General features: G+C 44.2%; 1 protein-coding gene across 2 annotated transcripts in view; it reads right to left on the reverse strand.

The window, feature by feature from the left end:
• Zbtb43 (zinc finger and BTB domain containing 43) overlaps positions 1-19,110 on the reverse strand; it is a 32,669-nt gene extending 13,559 nt beyond the window's left edge. Inside the window, exons 1-2 of one of the 2 annotated variants that reach the window (XM_045135649.1) lie at positions 19,002-19,110; positions 12,383-12,501 (exon numbers count right to left, since the gene is read on the reverse strand). The gene's annotated coding sequence lies outside the window, so the exon portion shown is untranslated. Of the gene's footprint in view, positions 1-12,382; positions 12,502-13,807; positions 13,842-19,001 lie in introns of those variants that run through there. The other variant, XM_045135650.1, reaches the window with a different exon arrangement.
• Positions 19,111-23,204: the final 4,094 nt, after the last annotated feature.

The following is a 23,204-nucleotide window of genomic DNA, read 5'->3' on the forward strand; positions in this document are numbered from 1 at the left end:
ATTCTCTCTATTTGCCTCTTTCTCTCCTCAAATAAATATTTTTTTAAAAAATTATAGTGATAAGGACATGAATCTATGAATATATTAAAATAGTTTTCAAAATTATACCTATCATCATTTAATTAATTATTTAATTAACAAGAGAGACAGAGAAAGGCACACACAGAGAGAATGAGCACTCCAGGGCCTTTAGCTACTGCAAACAAACTATAGATGTATGTGCCACCTTGCACATCTGGCTTATGTGGGTCCTGGGGAATTGAGCCTGGGTCCTTGGGCCTTATAGGCAAACACCTTAATCGCTAAATCATCTCTCCAGCCCTAAAATAATTAATTTTTTTTTTTTTTTAGGGCTAGAGAGATGGCTTAGTGATTAAGCGCTTGCCTGTGAAGCCTAAGGACCCCAGTTTGAGGCTCAATTACCCAGGACCCACATTAGCCAGATGCACAAGGGGGTGCACACATCTGGAGTTTGTTTGCAGTGAGTGGTTGGAGGCCCTGGTGCGCACATGCTCTCTCTCTCTTTGCCTCTTTCTCTATCTGTCACTCTCAAATAAATAAATGAAAAAATAAACAAAAAAAAATTTGGGGGGGGGGTTTGAGGTAGGGTCTCACTTTCACTATGTAGTCTCAGGGTAGCCTTGAACTCATGGTGATCCTCCTACCTCTGCCTCCGGAGTCCTATGAATAAAGGCGTGTGCCACCATATCCATATTTCTTTCTTCCTAAAATACTCTTAAATGTTTATGGATTATGTTTCTATGGGTAATGTGGGGCTTGGGGAGATGGCTCAGCAGTTAAGGACACTTGCTTGCAAAGCCCTCTGATCCAGGTTCAATTCTCCAGCCACTCCACTGTCGGGAGCCATTTTGGCTGGACTTGTATCCATAACTCTGGGCTTCTGGCAGCAAGACATTAGCAAAACTATAGCAGCCTTCCTGTAAGCAAGATTATGTATCTTCAGTGTTGGGAAGCTGTCCGGCAGCAAAACATTAGCAAAACTATAGCAACCTACCTATAAGCAAGATTATGTATAGTCAGCCATTTGGCTGGTCTTTTGTACTGAGAAGTGATTGAAATGCAAAAACTCTGTAACAGTGTTGGAGACGAGGAGATGAGCCCTGAACAGATCTTTGCCCTGAAATAACCTCTGCCCTGAGATAACTTCTGCCCTGAGCAACTTCCGACCTTTCCTCATCCCCCTACCCTGCCATACCTAACTGATTCCATCCCCTCACCCCGCCACACCTAACTAATTAACATCCTGCCTGGTGACTGCAGGGACGTGAGAACTATACCGGGAATTCTTGGAATAACTGCAAACTGTCCTAGGCCAAAGGCCAAGAAGATTCTGTAACTTTCCACCACCTGCCTCCTCCAGCCCCCCCTCACCCAAGACCCTAACCCTAACCCTTAAAAAGGCCGCTGTGGCTCAATAAAATTGGACTCTTGACAAGTGTACATTTGCTTGAGTCCCTTCCTCTCTCTCGCCCATCTTATTTCAGGTTTGGGTCCCCCTCGCCCCCACGAATAACGAGGTCCCGCGGGTCGGGACAAGTGGCGCCCAACGTTATTTTTTTAGAATGCTTGATGGAGGCTTCCCGGAGATATACTCCTTTTGACCCTACTTCTCCGGGTCAACGTCTGGAGGGTTTACAAGATCTAGCTTTGACAGACATAATTAAGAAAGCTGAAAAGGTTTATCATAAGAGAGAAAGAAAAAAAAAAAAAAAAAAAGAGCATCAGGATCAGGAAGAAACAGCCAGGGTACCTGGGCAACAAGAAAACAAGGAAAAAGAAACCCGAGGGCTTTAGGAAGCCCCTTGAGAAGGATCAATGTACGTATTGCAAGGAAAGAGGATGTTGGGTTCGCGAATGCCCCAAAAGGAAAGAAACTGGGAAGGAATTTTTCAATGTTGGGACATAGAGTGCTTGTTAAAAATGTCTTTTGAGTGGTACTTAGATCAGAATGTTAAAGTATGTAAATGAAGATGTGCGGATGTGAAAAAGAAAAAAAATTTTCAGGCTGAAGTATGTTGGGATAGTTTGCTTGAGCTTTATCAAATTTAAGTCATGGGTAAAACATAAAATTGTTTTATGTTAATAAAAAATTTCTGTGGTACATGAAATCAACAGCTATCAAGTTTAAGCCAAAATCATTGGTTGTCAATTAATGTTTTTTTCTTTCAAGAAGATTTATCAAGGGTTATATTAATATTTAGCTAGCTGTTTGGGTTCAGAAAAGACCAGATTCTACTTTGTTGTATATAAAGTAACTGTCTCAATTTTGGCATCTTAAGTCCAGTGCTTATAACAAAATTAACCCTTAAGACATATCCCCTACTTTAGGGCACAGCCTCATGCTCTAACAATGGTCATCATCTGAGAAAAAAAGGAGGTTAAATAAGTTAAGTTTGTAAATCAACTGGTACTGTTTTCAAGACTGGTAACAGGTTCTGCCTATACTTATAAATGTTGGATATTTAAAATTGGAGATGTGCCTACTTTCTATACCTCAGATATATGGCTTATGCTACCACAGTACAACAAAAATTTTAAAGATAGGACAAAATGATTTTAGAAGCCCTGTGCCATTCTTTAGTTAAGTCTATTTCAGTAATTAAATGTGCTCTATATGTATGTACATCCAAGCTGGTGTAACTTCCTTTCTAAGTGTGTTAATCACCTATGTAGAAGCCAAAGCCAATTGGAATCATCGGAGTAAAAAGTGTCAATATTTTGGCCTGTGCTCCCATGTCATGAGGCCACTGGAGATGATGGGACACTTCTACACTGGCCCCCTGGTAAGTCACCTGTCTTCCTGAGCAGGGAGGATATGGAGACCCAAACAAAAGTGGTGTACAATGTAAAACAGGAGCGTCACAATTGAGAAGCAATCAGTCCTCCTGACTTCCCAAAGAAGGGAAAACTACTTGGCCAGCATGGCCCTGACTCATCCTAACAGGCAATAGACACCAGTAAGCTATGGGGCTACTCTTGTGTCCCTAAAGTCTCTTTGGAGAGCCATTAATGACCTCCAAATTTAATCCTTAATTAACTTTTGGCTATCTGCAAGGTCTTAAACACTCAGAGAAAAATGTATAACCAAAGATAAAAAATAGCTCTTTATTATTAAGATTAAATGTTATGTATATGTTTCTGATAACTCTGCTAGCATCTCATCTGTTTTACAAGCCATGTTAAATACTACTGTGCCATTTAATGAACAGTTCTGAAAGAAAATCTCAGCCAGCTCATCCTCAGATGGTCCTGAGATGATCCAAGCCTGTCTACCTGGATTCCCTCGACCTACAAAAAGACCAGTTTGCTGTGTGTTCGCTTCTCAGTAACTCCTTACTTTTATTCTTTCTTTCCAAAGTTATCTTTCAAGATTATCTTCCTACACTCTGGGGTACATTAAAATAGTTCCCCTCTCTAGGAGAGATTCTCTAACTGCAACAAGTCTCCACTTCGTGTCCCGTTCAGCAGGAAGTAGTAAATGATCTGATGTCTTCGACCCAGCCCCCTAAAGCAGTTAGAGTGTCTTCTCATGAGAGGGAGAAATAAAAGGGAAATAGACTGTCTATACCATACATTCCTGTTGTCATAGATAAAGTTTACTTAAAATAAATTTATTTAAAGTTCCTCAAATAAAATTATAGAGCTTGATTGAAATGCCATACAGATTAAAAGTTCTAGGACCTCCCTTTTATGAGGGAATTGCCATCCTTACATCTCCTGTGTCTACTAACAGTGCAGAGGGATTATTCTGGCACTCTGCCCCAAAGGGGGGTATTACTCTTGCATCCATTTCCGGCCTTGGACTGTGTCTATTAGGCCCTGATATGCTCCCTCCTCTGACTCTTGAACCAGTATGCAACCAAACTGCTATTATCAATGACTCCTTTATATATACTAAAGCCCCTAGTAACTCCTATCTTGCTTGTTCCACGGGGCTGACTCCCTTTATTGTCAACAAGGACTTTTTACAGACTAAGGACTATTGTGTTGTAGTTATAGTTTTGCCACGATTTTTCATTCATGATTCTGAAAGTTTTACAACTACTATAGATCAGGGCATTGCCATTAGACCAAAAAGAGAGCCTTTAACTGCCCTCACCCTGACTGTGCTCCTGGGACTTAGTGCTGCAGGGGCCGGGACAGGTATTGCCTCGCTGGTAACCTCCCAACAGCATTTTTCACAACTCAGTGCCTTAGTGGACAGATCTTAACCTCATACATGAGGGGATACAAGATCTCAAAGATTCTTTAGCCTTGCTCTCTGAGGTTGTACTTCAAAACCAGAGAGGGCTAGATTTGGTGTTCTTAAAGGAAGGGGGACTCTGTGTAGCCCTCAAAGAAGAATGTTGTTTTACTTAGATAACACTGGTCCAATACAAAATAGCCTTGATAAAGTTAAAAGAAATCTAGAGGACTCAAGAACAACAAGAATCTTGGTATAAAAATTGGTTTTCCACATCTCCCTGGCTAACAACTACTTTGCTTCCCAGTCTTTTAGGCCCTTTTGTTGGATTCCTTTTGCTTATCTCCTTTGGCCCCTGGGCCTTCAGACGACTAACCAGTTTCATTAAGAGTCAGGTAGATTCTACAATCAAGCCGGTGGAAGTCCACTACCTCGCCTTGCCACAGAAGAAACATTTGCCGCTGACCCACCAAAAGAACAAGACAACCCCCCATCTCAACCCTTAGACTTTACCTCCCTGCAAAGATCCCCCCCATCTCGACCCTTAGACTTTACCTCCCTGCAAAAACCCACCCTGGGGTGGAAATTTTGGTCCCGCCCCTCCAAATAATAACTCAGGTCTCCGCGACCCCTCATACTAATTGGCTACCAAATATATTTCCTCCAGGATCCTTATGGGGCTTTGACGGTCTTGTTGAGAGCAAAATGCGTTACATTTCCACAAAGTGAGTGGTCTGGTAAGTCAGCGACGGAACGGGTGGCTAAGTCTCGACCCGCCTAAGACAGGACGACCTCGCCGAGAGGAGGCCGATCCAATGACGGGTAAGGGTCCAGCACTGCCCTTCTAACAGGCTCAGACCATTTGTGCCCCTTGTTCTAAGGTCAATCTAAATGACTTTATTGAAATCAATGACCTATGAGTAACAGCGCTCAACCTACTCTGGGGAACGCTCGCCTCTCTGATGTCAGGTTGCTGTCAGGTTGCTCCTCTGGATCCATTTTTACTCTTAAACAAAAATAATCGGCCACCAAAACAAGCCCTTCTTTGGGACATCATTAAGGGGTCGCGGTAACCTCCCTATCCTGGTCCTTGGATACAGAAGAGGGGGAGATGTTGGAGACGAGGAGATGAGCCCTGAACAGATCTTTGCCCTGAAATAACCTCTGCCCTGAGATAACTTCTGCCCTGAGCAACTTCCGACCTTTCCTCATCCCCCTACCCTGCCATACCTAACTGATTCCATCCCCTCACCCCGCCACACCTAACTAATTAACATCCTGCCTGGTGACTGCAGGGACGTGAGAACTATACCGGGAATTCTTGGAATAACTGCAAACTGTCCTAGGCCAAAGGCCAAGAAGATTCTGTAACTTTCCACCACCTGCCTCCTCCAGCCCCCCCTCACCCAAGACCCTAACCCTAACCCTTAAAAAGGCCGCTGTGGCTCAATAAAATTGGACTCTTGACAAGTGTACATTTGCTTGAGTCCCTTCCTCTCTCTCGCCCATCTTATTTCAGGTTTGGGTCCCCCTCGCCCCCACGAATAACGAGGTCCCGCGGGTCGGGACATAACAGGAAGGTTTTTTGATAGGAACTTGTAAAGCTCATAAAAATCTTTGTCCATGGAAAAACTGTTGGTAAAAAGATATAAAAAGGAATGCTGTGAAATAAACCAGGTCTTCAGTCCTGGCTTGAGGCCTTGCTTCAGCCCTGGACTGGAGTCCACGCTTTCACTCTTTCTTCTGTCTTTCCTTAATCCTCACTCCCCATCAGGCTCGAACCCTTTCAGCCGGCAGGCTCCGGCACTCGACATAAAGCAAACAGGCATTAAACTGCAGTGGCAAGTGTGCACACACATGCACAAACGCGCAAATGAATGAAAAAATATATATATACACACACACACACACATATATATTTTAAACCCATTTAAGGCTGGGCATGGTGGCACACGCCTTTAATCCCAGCACTCTGGAGGCAGAGGTAGGAGGATTGCCATGAGTTCAAGGCCACCCTGAGATTACATAGTGAATTCCAGGCTAGAGTGAAACCCTACCTCGAAAGACAAAATAAAACAAACAACAAAAAAAAAAAACACTTAAAAAGAGTATTGTGAAGTAAACTGAAGAACCAATGTCACCTTTTTTTTTTGGAGACAAGATCTTTCTATGTAGCCCAGGCAGGCCTCTAAATTTCAATCGTCCTGCCTCAGCTTCCTAAGTAATAGGATTACAGGTATGTACCATCATGCTCAGCTACTAATGTCAATTTTGAAAAATTTGTAGATACGCACATCCTTTGTAGAAAGTGACATAGTATCTGCATGTTATATCCTTCAGAATCCTCTGACTCATCTCTAGACTTCTTTTTCAAAATTATTATTTTGGTTTTGCAAGATAGGGTCACTCTAGCTCAAGCTGACCTGGAATTCACTATGTAGTCTCAGGGTAGCCTCAAACTCACAGCAATTCTACCTCTGCCTCCCAAGTGCTGGGATTAAAGGAGTACACCACCACGACCAGCTTTTATTTTTTATTTTGTTTTTTCAAGGTAGGGTCTTGCTTTATCCCAGGCTGACCAGGAATTCACTATGTAGTCTCAGGCTGGCCTTGAATTTACAGTGATCCTCCTACCTCTGCTTCCCGAGTACTGGGTTTAAAGGTGTGCACCACTGCGCCCAGATCTAGACTTTTTACAATTCTTAAATGTAAAATGTAAATGCTATGATTATAGTTGTTAGACTTAGCGTTTAGAGACCGACAAGGAAATGGAGTTTGTTCATTTGTTCATGTCTAATATTGTTGCTTTTTTTTTTTGGTTTTTCAAGGTAGGGTCTAATTCTCTATGTAGTCTCAGGGTGGCCTCGAGCTCACGGTGATCCTCCTACCTCTGCCTCCCCAGTGCTGGGATTAAAGGCATGCACCACCACGCCCGGCTTAATAGTTGCATTTTCCCCCACATATTTCTATATTTCTGTAGTGGGCCATATTCCTGGATGCAGAATCCACAGGTCTAGGAGCAGCTCGTGTAGTAACTGTTCTGGGCAGACACTGTACAAAGTACAATATGTTCCCTAGCAAATTTGATAGGTATGTTTTCTTTCCATTATTCAGAATAGTTAGAAGACCAAGGGGCCAGTCTATGTGCCTAACATAACAGTGCTCATACAGCACTAGGTTCCTTCCACAGCTCGCAGATAAAGTAAACAAGAAAGTGGTTCTCACCCCCTAGGGTGGTGTGACAGTAGTGAAGTAGGGGCTTAAATTCAAAACACATTCCAGACCCATCAGTCTGAGAGGCGAAACAGCAGGACAGGAAGGAAAGTAAATGTGAATACGAGTTTCATAAATAACTTAAAAAAATTTTGAGACCGGGTCTCATTATGTAGCCCAGTCTGGCCTTAAACCTACAGCAATCTTCCTTCTTCAGCCTCCTGATTACTGGGACTATTGGTGTGTGCTGCCATGCCCAACTTTGAATAACCCATGATTCAGGTTATGAGCAATTCATTCATAAACTCTAGGGCACCACCCTCAGACTTAAGGTACTAGAAATTATGTATGTCATCCAGGCATGGTGGCACACCCCTTTAATCTCAGCATTTGGGAGACAGAGGTAGAAGGATTGCTGTGAGTTCGAGGCCACCCTGAGATAACATAGTGAATTCCAGGTCTGCATGAGCTAGAGTGACCCTATCTTGGGAAAAATAAATTCTGTATGTCACCTTTCACCTAACTTTTTAAAAATTTTTATTAACATTTTCCATGAGTATAAAAAAATATCCCATGGTAATTCCCTCCCTCCTCCCCACACACTTTCCCCTTTGAAATTCCATTCTCCATCATATTACTTCCCCATCTCAAATCATTGTACTTACATATATACAATATCAACCTATTAAGTACCCTCCTCCCTTTCTTTCTTGTCCCTTTATATCTCCTTTTAAACTTACTGGCCTCTACTACTAAGTATTTTCATTCTCACACAGAAGCCCAATCATCTGTAGCTAGGCTAACTTCTTTTTTTTTTTTGAGGCAGGGTTTCACTCTAGCCCAGGCTGACCTGGATTTCAGTATGTAGTCTTAGGGTGGCCTCGAATTCACAGAGATTCTCCTACCTCAGCCACTGGGTGCTGAGATTAAAGGTGTGACCACTCGCAGTTGCACATAGCTTTTTTTTTTTTTTTTTTTTTCTTTGAGGTAGGGTCTCACTCTAGCCCAGGCTGATCTGGAATTCACTATGGAGTCTCAGGGTGGCCTTGAACTCACGGTGATCCTCCTACCTCTGCTTCCCGAGTGCTGGGACTCATGTGCCACTTTGTGAGTCTGGCCAAGTGTCTTTCAACTGCTGAGCTATCTCTTTAGCCCTTTTTTAAAAAATATTTTTTCATCTTTTTGCTTATTTATTAGAGGGGAGGAAGAGGGAGGGAGGGAGAGAAAAGGGTACACCAGGGCCTCTAGCCACTGCAAACAAACTCCAGACACATGTGCCTTCATGTGCAGCTGGCTTACATGGGACCTGGAGAATTGAACCTGGGTAAGCCATCTCTCCAGTCCCTCCTTTAAAAAAAAAAAGTTATTTATTTATTTATTTCACAGAGAAAGAGGAAGGGGGCAAGAGAATGGGCATGCCAGGGCTTCCAGCCACTGCAAACAAACTCCAGACACATGTACCCCCTTGTGATTCTGGCTAATGTGGGTCCTGGGGAATTGAACCTGGGTCCTTTGGCTTTGCAGGTAAACACCTTAATCGCTAAGCCATCTCTCCAGCCCCCCCCACTTTTTATGTGCTGCACTAAGTCCTCAAATAATCTTTGATTCCCCTTTCACAGGCACCTTTCTAGTATCCAGGTGTCATGTGAAACTTTCTGGGAAGACTCAAACACCTTCACCCCACATAGGGCTCAGATGACAGACCAAAGCACAACTGTACCAAAACCAGTTTTGGAAAACCAATGAGTTTATTGGGGCTCCTTACACAGCAGGGTGACCCAAAGGCAGCTGCATTATAGAAAGGCCCACTCTAATATAGGTGATGACTCAAGGAAGTTTCATTTCTGGAGCACACTGCAAAATCTGTAGGCACCTGAATTGGTTAGTGGCAGTTTCCCTCTAAGCAGTTGTTTGACCTTTATATATCCTCAGGGTGGGGTCTTGTAAGGCTTTTCCCAGGCTTGCTGACCTCCTGACTCTCTCCTTCAGGAGTGAGTGTTTTGTAAGACAGCACTGCTGCACAACACTGACCCTCAACAGTCATTTACTACCCCTATAAACTTAAGGAATGGTCCTGTGACCTTTTAAGTGTCAGTTCTCCCAGACTTACATCTTCTCTCCAGAAAGGAATGTTTCAATTAAAATGTAAATTTCTATCTCACTGCAAGTTAAAAAAAAATTGGGCTGGAGAGATGGCTGGGTGGTTAAGGCGTTTGCCTGCAAAGCCAAAGGACCCCGGTTCGATTCCCCAGGACCCACAGAAGCTAGATGCACAAGTGTCTGGAGTTTGTTTACAGTGGCTGGAAGCCTTGGTGCACCCACTCTCTTTCTTTCTATCTGCCTCTTTCTCACTCTCAAATAAATTTAAAATTTTGTTCTGTTTTATAAGGTAAGGTCTCTCTCTAAACCAGGCTGACCTGGAATTCACTATGTAGTCTCAGGCTGGCCCTGAACTAAGCAATCCTCCTACCATTGCCTCCCTGGTGCTAGGATTAAAGGCGTGTGCCACCACGCCCAGCCTGTAATTTTTCATAGATCTGATTTTTTCCCCCAAGAAAAGAAAAAAGGAAAAGAGCAAAGTAAAGTACACATGATACTATAAAAACAAAAGCAGGGCTGGAGAGATGGCTCAGTGGTTAAGTGCACTCCCCCGCTTTTTTTCCCCAAGTATGGTCTTGCTCTAGCCCAGGCTAACCTGAAATTCACCATGTAGTCTGGATGAGCTTAAAAGCAGCCACTATTCATTATTCTGAGGAAATGTGTATCCAAGTTTTTGTTGTTGGTGTTTTGAGGCAGGGTCACGCTGGCTCACACTAACCTGAAACTCATTCTGTAGTTCAGGCTGGCCTTGAATTCACACTGATCCTCCTACCTCAGCCTCTTGAGTTCTGGGATTACTGGTGTGGGCCACCACACCAGGCTTCAAATTGTGTACACTGTTTAAACAAGGACTAAACTTCCTATAGTACAGATGAGAGCAAAATAAGAGGCAACCTACCAGGTACTTGTATTGAAACCCTCTGGGATTTCTTTATAATAAGAACATATGGTAATTTGTATGCTTACTATAGAAAGCACTTTGAAACACAGCAAATGTTGCTTTAGCAAATGTAAAGTTTGGTACAAATGTACAAAAATACCAATACCCAGGCTGAAAAGACAGCTTAGCAGTTAAGGCGCTTGCTACAAAGTCAAAGGACCCAGGTTCGATTCCTGAGGACAAATGTAAGCCAGACACACAAGGTGGTGCATGTGTCTGCAGTTTGTTTGCAATGGCTATAGGCTCTGGTGTACTCATTCTCTCTAAAAGTAAAAATATTTTTTAAAAAAGTACCAATGCCCCATGCCTACCCAAATTCTTTTTTTTTCCCCCCGAAGTAGGGTCTCACTCTGGTCCAGGCTGACCTGGAATTAACTCTGTCATCTCAGGGTGGCCTTGAACTCATGGTGATCCTCCTACCTCTGCCTCCCGAGTGTTGGGATTAAAGGCGTGCACCAACACGCCTGGCTTCCAAATTCCTTTTTAAAAAATATTTTTATATTTTGATTTGAGAAAGAGAATGAAGCAGAGAGGGAGAAAGAGAGAAATGAACATGCCAGGGCCTCCAGCCACTGGCTTACATGGGTCTTGGGGAATCCAACCTGGGTCCTTTGGTTTTGCAAGCACATGCCTTAACTGCTAAGCCAGCTCTCTAGCCTTTTTTTTTTTTTTTTTTAATGTTATTTATTTGAAAGAGAGGCAGAAGAGAGAGTGAGTGAGAAAGAGAATGGGCGCATCAGGGCCTCCAACCACTGCGAATGAAATCCAGATGTATGAGACACTTTATGCATCTGGCTTATGTGGTTCCAAGCTCCTCAACCAATAGGCCATCTCCCCAGCCCTCTTTTTTGGTTTTTGAGTAGGGTCTCACTGTAGCTGGAATTCACTATGTAGTCTCAGGGTGGCCTTTAACTCACAGCTATCCTCCTACCTCAGCCTCCGGAGTGCTGGGATTAAAGGTGTGTGCTTCCATGCCCAGTTCCAATTCTTTCCATTAGTCAAATGCTCTCAGTCCACAAAGCACACTGGAAACCTGGGTCTGCAACAGCCTTGTCACCATCCTCACTTTAAAGAGACACAAACTCAGATTAAAAGACCTGTCCAAGAGCCAGGTATGACTGTGCACACCTTTAATCCGAGCACTAGGGAGGCAGAAGTAGGATGATCACCATGAGTACAAGGCCGCCCTGAACTATAGTGAGACACTACCTTAAAAAAAAAGTTTACCAAAAAAATTCTTCTGAATAGGGCTGAAGGGGTGGCTTTGCAGTTAAGGTATTTGCCTGCAATGCCAAAGGACCCAGGTTCCATTCCCCAGGACCCACATTAGCCAGATGCACAAGGGGGCACACATATCTGGAGTTCGTTTGCAATGGCTGGAGGCCCTGGCGTGCCCATTCTCTCTCTCTCTGTCAAATAAATAAAAATAAAATATTAAAAATTCTTCTGAATAAAGTGTTCATGGCAATGACTGACTTTCAACAGGCATATTTCTTCTCAAGAAGACCCACCTACACACCATGGCAAGGACTAGGCATGGTGGCTCCTGCAGCACTACAGAGGCTGAGGCATTCAGCTATTACCAGTCTGGGCTACAGATTGAGTTCAGGACAACCTATGCTAGAGTGAAACTCTCTCAAAAAACAAGACCCTGGCCAGGCGTAGTGGGGCATGCCTTTAACCCCAGCACTTGGGAGGCAGAGGTAGGAGGATTGCCATGAGTTCAAGGCCACCCTGAGACTACATAGTGAATTCCAGGTCAGCCTGAGCTAGAGGGTGACTCTACCTTGGAAAATCAAAACAAAAAAAAAAAAGAAAAGAAAAGAAAACACAAGACACTGTGACAAACTATATTATTTTTGCTTAAAGTGAAACTATTCCAGTACAGCCTTTAAAATTGCATTATTTCCAAGTTTATAACTTACCTAGTGCAAAGTTGTATTCTGGAGATAAAGTTCCTTATGCCATGACCATCAAAAAACAGTTTGAATGAATCTTCATAGATCCATTTTTCAGTTTTGCTTTAAATTAATCACACTGATATCTGGAAAGAAATATCACATTGGAAGTGTAAGAGGTGCGGTACCATTCACTGTGTACATGTGTCTCTTTAATAAGCAGTCTGTGTGAGAGCAGCTGACAGAATGCCAATCAAGACTACAATTAGTCAGGCTTGGTAGTGTACACCTGCATCCCCAGCACTCGGGAGCTAGAAACAGGATTTCCAGCCAGGGCCAGGCGAGGATGCATAGTAAGTTCAAAGCCACCCTGGGCTATTTTATAGCAAAACCCTGTCAGCACAAAAGTTTTTAGTTATATGAACTTTCATTCTGGGACTTGACTTCTGATTTTTTTTTTTTTTTGTCAAGATGTGTCTCACTCTAATGACCTGGAATTCATTATGTAGTCCCACACTGGCCTCAAATTCACAGTGATCCCCCTATTGCTGCCTCACAAGTGCTGGGATTAAAGGCATGTGACACCACACCCAGCCTGTAGTTTTAAATTTAGTATTATCTTTTTCTGGAGGGCAGGCAAAGTCCAACTATGTTGCCAGGCTGGTTTTGAAGGACTGGGTTCAAGCACTCCTCTTGCCTCAGCCTCCTCAGTGTGGGCTGCTGGCAGGTACCACTTCATTTTGCTTGTACCAGTCCTGGCAGGAAGGAATTCTAAAGAGACAGTCTGCCTTTCTACTTTGACTATCAGACTATCCAAACAATGGACCCCCAAGAAATTGGAACTCCCTCAACATAAATCCCTTGCTGATCAAAGAAAAAGGCTGAAGCCTGGTTCTAGCCAGAGAAGGAACATGACTCTGGGAAGATCTAACCACCTTGCCAGAGACACTGGAATTGAGGCAAAGGATGAGCAGGCTAGCTAGGCATACCTCTTGCCTTCAGTTTAAACTCCTATCTCAAGGAAGGAAATCAAAGATGGATTTGGGGCGAGGAGTGTCCACTGCATCTCTCTCTCTTCCCAGTGTGGCTATATAGAATCTTTAAATTTTTCCTTTAACTATTATTTATTTGTTGGCTTATTGAGGACAGGTGTCTGAACATGGTTTGTTGGGGGAGAAGGGTTATTAGGATCAAGGCTCTAATAACTATAACTCTGGTAATAAGCCCCCCCCCCATTTTTGTTTTTCTTTTTCAAGGTAGAGTCTCACTCTAGCCAAGCTGACCTAGAATTCATTATGTAGTCTCAAGGTGGCCTGGAACTCACAAGTGCCCAGTGCCAGGATTAAAGGTGTGCGCAACCACACCCAGCAAGCCCTTTGCTTTTTAAGCATCAATTTTTTTGTTGTTGTTTTTTGTTTTTCGAGGTAGAGTTTCACTCTAGCCCAGGCTGACCTGGAATTCACTCTGTAGTCTCAGGGTGGCCTGGAACTCATGGTGATCCTTCTACCTCTGCCTCCTGAGTGCTGGGATTAAAGGCGTGCGCCACAAAACCTGGCCGTTAAGCATCAATTTTATTTTGAACGATTTCACATCTATAAAAGAATTACAAAGACAGTGAAGAATTCCTGTATACTCCTCCCGCATTTTCCTTTAATATTTCGTGTTACTGTGACACATTTGTTAAAACTAAGATATTAACACAAGCAATGCCTATGTAATTTTACAGAATTAAAACATCCCTTGGAACACTGACAAATCAAGCTGGAGCTGAGCTGAACACCTCCTCCTTGAGGACTGTCAGGATGCTAGAAAGACCTATGCAGCATGCTGGGGGAGAAAAGTCATCAAAGGTCTTAACAAGCTGTGGATCTTTTTTTTTTAATTTAATTTATTTGAAAGAGTGAGAGGGGGAAAGAGGCAGACACACACACACACACACACACACACACACACACACACACAGAGTGGGGGGGAGAAAATGGGCACGCCAGGGCCTCCAGCCACTGCAAACAACCTCCAGACACATGCGCCAGCCACCTTGTGCATCTGCCTTACGTGGGTCCTGAGGAATCAAACCTAGGTCCTTAGACTTTGCAGGCAAACATCTTAATCGCTAAGCCATCTTTCCAGCCCTAGCAGTGGATCTTCTAAGTTATACAGCTGGCCAGTCAGGCCAAATGTGACAACTCGTGCAATGATGGCATGTCTGTTATGGGAGAAAACAATGGCTTGTTAATTGGATTTGAGGCCCACACCATGAGAAGGAATTCCTGTCTGGAATGGAAAATCTAATCAAAAGCCTATGGCTAGGAGCCATAAGCCCTAGGGGAAAACTACTACTGTTGTATGACTAAACGGACATATTATGCCTACCAAACTGTCCTCTAAATATTTATGCTTATGTCAATATGTTAATGATACTCTCACTTTTGGTTAGAAAAGCAATGACTTTTTTCAAATGGCAGTGACTACTGGAAAGACTCAAAACTCATCAAAATGCTGGGAAGGGACAGTGGAATGTTCAGCATTAAGTAAGTGAGACATCTCCATCACACCCTCCAAGGCTCAGGGACCACTGTGGAAGAGGTGGTGAAAAGAATGTAAGAGCCAAAGGAAGGGGAGGGGTGTTTTGTAATATCGTCTTCCAGACATAAAGTGGCATGGTATTCATGACCTCACAGTGGCTGACACTACCTACCTTCATAATAAGTGGGAAAAAAATGGTACCAAAATAGAAGGGAGACTAGTTGGAATAAAGCAGGGAATCAATGGATAGGGGACTTGGAAAAGGGTGGTGGAGGTTGTCAATAAAATGCCCCCCACCCCGCACTGAGGTAAAGTCTTGCTCTAGCCCAGGCTGACCTGGAATTCACTATGTAGTTTCAGGGTGGCCTTGAACTCAGGGCCATCCTCCTACCTCTGTCTCCCAAGTGCTGTGATTCAAAGTGTGCACCACCACGTCCAGCAATAAAAAGTTAAAAACAAAACAAACAAACAAACAAAAACCCCTTTGGAATCAGGCATGGTATGCACACCTGTGAACCTTTTGTAGCAGGATTAGTGGTCTTGAAAGGAGGGTCCCCACCTCCCATGTCATAGTATGAAAAGGAGAGTGAAGAGCTATGGTCCCTTCCCTTCAGAATTAACCCAACAGAGCCTGTCACTCACTCACCTGACCAAGAAACCACATCTTACCTAAAGACAAGCTAAAGTGGTGAGAGGATGAGTACTACACCTTGCCACCCCCCCCCCCCCCCCCCCCCCGCCCAGGAGCCCCTTCCTAAGTGCAGGGCATATGCTCACCATGCAAAAGGCCTGGAATTCAATCCCCAGCACCAAGAAAGCTTTTACATAAATAAAATATATCCTGAATGTCCATCAACATTCTCCTCTTTTTCTAACTGGAATACTTTAACCAAAGAACTCAGTAAATTCTATTTAAGGTTTTTACAAAGCAAGCCACCTACTTCATGAAATCTGATACACAACTCCTTTTAGCTTTAAGCCACAGCTCAATGTTTTACTTAAAACTTTGAGGACAGGGGCTAGAGAGATGGCCTAGTGGCTGAGGTGCTTGTCTACAAAGCCAAAGGATCTGGATTCGATTCCCCAGGACCCATGTAAGCCAGATGTACAGGGTGGCACACGTGTCTGGAGTTTGTCTACAGTGGCTGGGGACCCTGATGCACCCATTGACTTGCTCTTTCTCACTATCTACCTGCCCCCCTCAAATAAATGAAAGAAAATAAAATATTTAAAAAAACTTTTGAGGGCAAATGTCCCATTGAGGTCAGCTCTTTGAGATTCAAGAGGCAAGGCCAAGTTCTAGACACCAACTGCCCATCCGTCAGTTATTCTTAATTACACTTCAATAAAGCCAAGTAGATGAGAAACACCCATTTCATTATGTACTAACAAATGAAAGGAATTTTTTCTTTCAGCAATTATAAGAAAGACAAAAATCTCTCTATTCTAACAACAAATATAAAGTAAAAGGAAAAGTTTGTGAACATGAATACAGAAGATTGATTCAACTGACTTTAAGACACATATTTTAAAGTTCTTGAAATCAGAATGTGATCATTAGGTGGCAGTTTTAATAGCTGTGGCTGCCTAAGAGCCTAGGGATGTTTCCCATGACACAGAGATGACACTGAAAAAAAAAAAAATGATGACACCATGTGGAAAAACCATGGACACACCTGAGTTGGAAAATATACAAAGAGTAGGGCTTGGAACATTAAGAAGTTTATTACACACTTTAATTGTGTGTGTGTATGTGTGCATGAGCGCACATGCACGTGCTCTTGCTATGGCTTCTTGCCATTACAAACAAATGCCAGACAGATGTGCCTGGCTTTATGTGAGTGTTGGGGAATTGAACCTGGGTGGGCAAGGTTTTACAAATATGTACCTTTACTGCTGAGCCATTTTCCCAGCCCAAACTGATTTATTTTTTGAAAAACTGTCCAGGTCCAAGTTTTTTTTTTCACTAAAAATAAAATAGGAAGCCCATATGAGGAGAAAGCATTGTTACAGCGTTAGCTGGCAGTGCTTTTCTCTTCTTGGTAACACGTAAAATAACTGATGCCTGCAAAGGTTCAATGACACAAGGCAGTTATTCAGCTGTCACACTGCATTAGAAAGAGGGATAAATAGTCTTAATGGCAAACTGAGGACTTACATAACAACAATAAAAAAAAGCAAAGGCAACCCCCTTCAAAGAAACACACAATTTTCTGTTATGAAAACAAGAAAGAATATATATTTTTAAACCATACAAGGTTTCTGCATGTCAAAAATCATATCCTTCTCAAGTTTCTTCTTCAGGTAGATTTCAGGAGGAGAACCTGGTGCAAACCTGCTATACTTTACCTTGAGAATGATTTAAAACAGATTCACTGAACCCCTCACTGTATCTACTACTGTGGAAAGCAGACATCAACATACACTCAACTAATATTTCTGACAGTGTTTACTGGTTTGAGGAATCTCCAGTGATTTACCATTTTGACCATAACTGAGTATAAAATTCAGTGACATCATGTGCATTCGTAATGCTGTCCAACTATAAAAACAACCTCACCAGGTATGGTGGCACACACTTTTAATCTCAGCACTCAAGAGGCACAGGTAGGAGGATCACTGTGAGTTCAAGGCCAGCCTGAGACTACATAGTGAATTCCAGGTCAGCCTAGGCTAGAGTGAAGTAGTGACCCCCAAAAAACAAAATAAATTAACTAAAAAATAACTGTTTTCAGAACGTTTTCATTCCCCCAAACTTTGTATCTATTAAACAACACCCTACCCCACTGCACCTTCTGGTAAACTATGTTCCTATGTTCCTGTTTATGAAATTGTCTATTCTTGGTACTTCGTTTCCAAGGTTTCAGAAAGTCATTTGTTTTAGTTCTCTCCAGTGGTACTTTGGAAAAGCAAAAAAATAAATAAATAAAAATGAATTCCTAAATCCTAACTAGGTTTCTTACAATTTAACTGAAATGTGGACCCAATCTCTTAATTACCCACAGAGTTCTTCACCAAATTCCGCTATTGTTCCAAGAGCCCCAAAGGCAGATCTCAGCCTGACCCTTTCTTGATAGATGGGCCTAGTTCCACAGTTCCAACTCAGGACAGGTTCCCCCTGACAGCCTTGGAGGCCATCTGAGAGTTTCTGGCAGGGGCAGAGTTGTGGAAAGCTATGCAGGCCACGGGGGAGAGGTGAAGATTCATTAAGCTGTTCTGGTTCTGACACGGGTCTTCAGCCTGTCAGCCAGGCGCCCCTGCACCTTGACACTTGGTTAAGATGGGTGACACCTGTCAGAACTGGCCAGACTGCGGTCGAGTCATGGAGAATGTCACCGGAGCAAGGAGTTTCACAGGGTCATGAGTCACCTTCCCATGGCTCAGAGGTCCAGGAAGGCCCGCCCTGCCTAAACAAACCCAGTTAGGAGAGACCGGAAAGATAATAATAATAAATAAAATAGGACACAAAATTAGTAGAGAGAGAAAACAGAGAGCCAAAACACAAGTTTGACATTCAGGCCCCGAAGTACTGAATGACAGAGGTAAAACGGACAGATAAATAAATAAATAAAGGCGAGGTGAAAATTGAAAGAAAAGACCCACAGATGCAGAGACTTTTCAGAAATGCAAAGTGGAAAGAAATTCGGACTGACAGAAGCCAAGCAGAGACAAGAAGGACAGGCGACAACAGGTGACGGAGCCAGGGAAACACAGGAAAACACCCAGAGAAGTTAGAGCGCAGCCTCTCTCCCGAAGTCAGCTTTGCAGGCCTCACGCGTGGGTGGTTCGAACCCGAGGTCGCCCACTCCGCGCCCCGAAAGGCCAAAGGCTCGTACGGGGGCGGGATCTCTAAGCGCTCGGGCCCGCTGGGCGCCTGCCGCGGGGTGACCTTGGCAAGGGGCTGCCCCGGGAGGCCCTCGGCCAGCACGCCGGGCCCGAGTGAGAGCGCAGGAGTCGGACCTGGAACGCCGCGACTCCCGCCGCTCGCCCGGCTCCAGCATCCCGGCGCCGCGGGATGGGCCCGACGGCAGGCGCCCGGGGCCTGCCCAGGAACTCCAGGCTCGGCCCCCGGCTTTTCCTCCGCTCACCCTTGCAGCCCGTTTCCCAGGTTCCGGTGTACCTGGCAATGGTTCCGTGCTCACAGCCCCAGCCCGGGGGACCGCCTCCGCCACCACCGCCACCGCCGCCGCCGCCGGCACCAGGCCTGTTTTAGTTGTCGCCAGGACAGCCTCAAGCCTGAGCCTCCCGCCCCCGGAAACGCTTTCCGGTTCCGCCCCCCGAAACTTCCAGTACTTCCGGAGGTGCTTCAGTGATAAAGCACCGGGTGTACGGGTGCGGGTGCGGGCGCTCTTTCGGGGCCGGGCGTCGGGAGAGCGCTGTAGCGTAGCATAGGCGCGTATGCGCAGTGCGATCTAGAGCAGGTCAAGCAAGTTCAGATGCTGGGTTGAAATAGGGGATGTAATTCCGAGCAACGAACTCTTCTTTTTGATTCTGAAGCAACAACGACAAAACTCTTTGAAGATCTTGATTTAGGACTGGGGAGATAGCTCAGCTCTTACAAAAGCTGTCAGCCCAGGTTCGAGTCCCCAGTGCCCACTTAAAGCCAGGTGGACAAGGTGGCGCATGCATCTGGAGTTCGTGTGCTACAGCAAGAGGCCCTTGGCGTGTCCATTTTCTCTGTCTGTCTCTGCTTGCAAGTAAATAAGAATAAGTTTAGCCGGGTGTGCTGGCACACGCCTTGAATCCCAGCACTTGGGAGGCAGAGGTAGGATGATCCCTATCAGTTCGAGTCCAGCCTGAGACTACATAGTGAATTCCAGGTCAGCCTTGGTTAGAGCAAGACCCTACCTTAAAAAAAAATCCCCCCCCCAGGGCTGGAGAGATGGCTTAGCAGTTAAGACTTTTACCTGCAAAGACAATGCACAAGGGGCGTATGCACCTGGAGTTCATCTTCAGTGGCTGGAGGCTCTAGTGTGCCCATTCTCTCCCCTCCTCTTTATCTCTCTGCTTCTTTCTCTCTCTCAAATAAATTTTTTAAAAAAGAATCCCCTCAATTTTCTTTTCAAAAGTATTGATTTTTGGGACTGGTGAGATGACTTGGTGGTTAAGGCATTTGCCTGCAAAGCCTAACGACCTGGGTTCGATTCCCCAGTACTCCCATAAAGCCAGAGGCACAAAGTGGCACATGCATCTGGAGTTCATTTGCAGCAGCTAGAGGCCCTTGCTTGCCCATTTTTTCTCTCTCACTTTTTCTTCCTCCCTCTCCCTCTGTCTCTCTGTCTCCAAATAAATAAAAATTTAAAAAGAGAAAGAGAGCTGGAGAGATTGCTTAGTGGTTAAGGTGCTTGCCTGCAAAGTCAAAGGGTCCCTGTTTGATTCTCTGGTACTCACGTAAGCCAGATGCACAAGGGGGCACATGTATCTGGAGTTCGTTTGCAGTGGCTGGAGGACCTGGTGCTCCCATTCTCTCTTTATCTTCCTCTCTCTCTCTCTCTCAAATAATAAATAAGTAAATAAATAAATTTTAAAAAATATTATTGATTGGCTGGGCATAGTGGTGCATACGTTTAATCCCTAACAGTCAAGGTGAAGGAGAGGGGTCAAGGCTAGCTTAGTCTACAGAGTGAATTCTAGGTCAGCCTGGACTAGAGTGAGACCTACACAACAATAAGATATGACTTATCTCAGCCTGCATAGCAGAGGTTATATCAAAATCTGAGTCTGGGGTTGGCTTAGCAGGTAAGGCACTTGCCTGTGAAGCCTTAAAGACCCAGGTTCAATTCCCCAGATTCACGTAAGCCAGATGCACAAGGTGGCACATGCGTCTGGAGTTTGTTTGCAGTGGCTAGAGGCTCTGACACACCCATTCTCTCCCTCCTTCTCTCTCTTTTTCTCTAATAATAATGACAGAAAATATTTTTAAAAATTACTTTAAAAAATCTGAGTCTACCTCCACAACTCTGTTTGGGAGAAGTGGATACTTAGTAAATGTTCAATGAAAGGTCAGGTACCTTCTGTGTGGCTGGCATTGTGCTAGGCACCAGGATCACAAAGATGGCTGGACAGAATGGTGTTCAATTTTATCACCTCAACAATCCTCCCTACCTTTCTCCTTGTCCTTACCTCTGAGTTTCCGCTCTACTAGTTTAGAAGTCAAGTTATCAGTTGGGAGATTTGAACCTCCTGTCAAAGGACCTGTACAATGACTGACACACCTCCTCAAAGTGGCTTCTAGGTTAAGAATGTTTTGTTTGGGGGCTGGAGAAATGGCTTCGTGGTTAAGGTGTTTTGCCTACAAAGCCAAAGGATCCTGGTTCGACTCTCCAGGACCCACGTAAGCAGTATGCACAAGGGGGCGCATGCATCTGGAGTTCTTTTGCAGTGGCTGGAGGCCCTGGCATGCCTATTGTCTCTCTGTCTCTTTTTCTCTCTCAAATTTTATTTATTTGAGAGAGAGAGAGAGAGAGAGAGACATGTGCCACCTTGTGGATCTTGCTTATGTTGGTACTGTGGAAGCAAACCTTGGTCCTTAGGCTTTGCAGGCAAGTGTCTTAAGCATTAAGTCATCTCTTCAGCCTGAGAATGGACATGCCAGAGCCTGTACCATCTTGTACATCTGGCTTACATGGGGTCCTGGGGAATCGAACCTGGGTCCTTTGACTTTGCAGGCAAGCACCTTAACCAATAAGCCATCTCCCTAGCTCCTATATATATATATATCTTCATATATAGATCTCTCTCTATAAATATAGATATATTTTGAGACAGGTTCTTGTTATATAGCCCAGGGCAGCCTTGAACTCACTATGTAGCCCAAATTACCTTGAAATCCAGTCTTCTTGTCTGTGCCTCCCAAGCACTGGGATTCCAGGTATGAACACCAATAGTTGGTAAAGGGTGGATACTCTTGGACTCTTGGGCCGGACACACCTGTTTGATATTGTTTCTGTTTTAGGTCAGAGTGCCCAGTTTCCCGGCTGTGTACCTGTCTTGCTACTTCTCGGGCTCTGGAATCTAGGCATGTTCAGAAAAGAGACTAGAATTTTCTAAGAGAATGCTACAAAGAAATTCAGGGAAACAAAATCAAAGAAATACTGAAGCACAGATGGATGGAGAACAGCTTGTCAAAAAGAATCAGGTTTGAGGATATGTGTTGCAGGTCCTCCTTTTAAAAGAAATTTTAGAGCTGGAGATATGTCTTAGCCATTATGGCGCTTGACTGCAAAGCCTAAGAACCCAGGTTCAATTCCCCAGTACCCACATAAGCCAGATGCCACAAGGTAGCAATGTGTCTGGGGTTTGCAGTGGTTAGAGGCTCTGGTGTGCCCATTCTCTCTATATATATATCTGCTTCTTCTTCTCTCTCCCTCTCTCAAATAAGTAAATAAATAAAATATTTAAAATAAATTTTACTCTATTTTTTTAAAAAATTATTTTTATTTATTTATTTGAGAGAGAGAGAGATACAGAAATAGGCAGGTAGACAGAGAGAATGGGCGCGCCAGGGCTTCCAGCCACTGCAAACGAACTCCAGACGTGTGCGCCCCCTTGTGCATCTGGCTAACGTAGGTCCTGGGGAGTCGAGCCTCGAACCGGGGTCCTTAGGCTTCACAGGCAAGTGCTTAACCGCTAAGCCATCTCTCCAGCCCTTTACTCTATTTTTTAATGAAAGAATAAAGAGAGAGACAGAGAATTGGCTTGGTATGCCAGGACCTCCAGCAGCCGCAATCAACTACAGACACATGCACCACCTTGTGCGAATGAGTGACCTTGCACACTTGTGTCACCTTGTGCATCCGGCTTACGTGGGACCTGGAGTCAAAAAGAGGTCCTTAGGCCCCGGTTCGAAGCTCGGTTCCCCAGGTCCCACGTTAGCCAGATGCACAAGGGGGCGCACGCGTCTGGAGTTCGTTTGCAGAGGCTGGAAGCCCTGGCGCGCCCATTCTCTCTCTCCTTCTATCTGTCTTTCTCTCTGTGTCTGTCGCTCTCAAATAAATAATTAAAATTAAAAAAAAAAAAAAAAGGTCCTTAGGCTTCACAGGCAAGTACCTTAACAGCTCAACCATCTCTCCAGTCCTCTATTTAAAAAATATTATTTATTTATAAGAGAGGGAGGGAGATGGAGAATAATAGCATTAGTGTGCTAGGGCCTCATGCCATTGAAACAGACTCTAGATGCATGCATGTTCATCTAGCTTTACATGGGTACTGGGGAATTGAACCATCAGGCTTCACAAACAAGCTCTTTTCACCACTGAGCCATCTCCCCAGCCCCCACCTTCTTTTCAAGGCAGGCTCTCTCATGTTTTGTCTCCGGTGCACC

The sequence above is a fragment of the Jaculus jaculus genome, chromosome 1 (genome assembly GCF_020740685.1).
Source record: "Jaculus jaculus isolate mJacJac1 chromosome 1, mJacJac1.mat.Y.cur, whole genome shotgun sequence".
Classification (NCBI taxonomy): domain Eukaryota; kingdom Metazoa; phylum Chordata; class Mammalia; order Rodentia; family Dipodidae; genus Jaculus; species Jaculus jaculus.